Source organism: Lactuca saligna, chromosome 4 (assembly GCF_052625555.1).
Source record: "Lactuca saligna cultivar CGN05327 chromosome 4, ASM5262555v1, whole genome shotgun sequence".
Lineage (NCBI taxonomy): Eukaryota > Viridiplantae > Streptophyta > Magnoliopsida > Asterales > Asteraceae > Lactuca > Lactuca saligna.
In genome coordinates this window covers 137,107,518-137,108,731 of record NC_136420.1, presented here as the reverse complement: position 1 = coordinate 137,108,731, position 1,214 = coordinate 137,107,518, and positions in this window count along the sequence as shown.

Here is a 1,214-nt window from a genome sequence, read left to right as displayed (position 1 = left end):
TTTCGGTTTGACTTTTATGTTTGACTTTTAAGTTTAAATTTTCAAGTTTGACTTTCGAGTATGACTTTTTAAATTTGACTTTTAAGGTTGACTTTCTCGGATTTTAAGTCAAAAGGCAATTAAAATTATAAAAATATATTAAAAAAAATTAATTAAAAGAAAATAAAAAAATAAAAAATGAGTTCCACATCAATTCCGGTAAATGAAGTTTCATGTACTCCATCTTGTAAAGCTACAATTAAATTTCTCCGAGATCAAATCGATTTATTAAAAAGGGAAAATGAGGACCTCAAATACGAAGGCTATACTCTAAGGAAAGGTCAAAAACCATTAAAAACACAATTAGAGGCCAAGACTAAGGACTTTAAGAAATTACAAGAAGATTACAGCAATAAGTGTGAGAATTATGATCACATCAAAAGAAAACTTGTTGCTGTAACTAAGGAACTTGACGATTAGAAAATTAAGTGTGGAAAAATAGATGTTAGTTTCAAAAATTACACTGCGTCAAGTAAGACAGTCGAGTCCTTAGTAGAAAATCATTTGAGTTTTAAAGATAATCAAAACAAGGGTTTAGGATATGATAGTGTTCCTCCCCCTTTTAATCATAACTATATATCCATACCTTTGACTCAGGAAGAGATTAACCGAGAACCATTTATGGTATACGGTAAACCAGTTGTTGAACAGGCAACTGAGGGTGTTGAGCTGAACGATACTAATGCTTCTACTTCATGTGCAGGTAAAGTAGCAGAGGATGAGAACAAGGAGAAAACAATTGAACAAACCAATGACTCCTTGAACTCTGAATCTGTTGCTTCAAACTCAGTTATTTCTTAACAACCTGCTGTTGAGAAGTACAGGCCACCAAGTCATGTGAAACAGCCGACTTGCTGCAAGTGTGCTTGTGGGAACAATCAGAGACAAGGCATGGATACGCCATCAGGGGCAGGAAGAAACAACTCCACAGTGAAGAAAAAGACTTGTTTTCATTGTGGAACACCTGGACACGTTGCCAGAAATTGTCCTAATCGAGCATACGTTCCCTACTACGCACAAGGGTGGCAGAACACGCCAAGAGGGAGATACTTCAAAAGAAACCCCTCAAGGTCATGTTCAGACAATGGCGATTGGAATGCCACGAAGGGCAAGAGTTCAACTCCCAAGGCAAAGAAATCAAATCCCAAGGTCAAGAAGGGAATGTCGACCAAGAA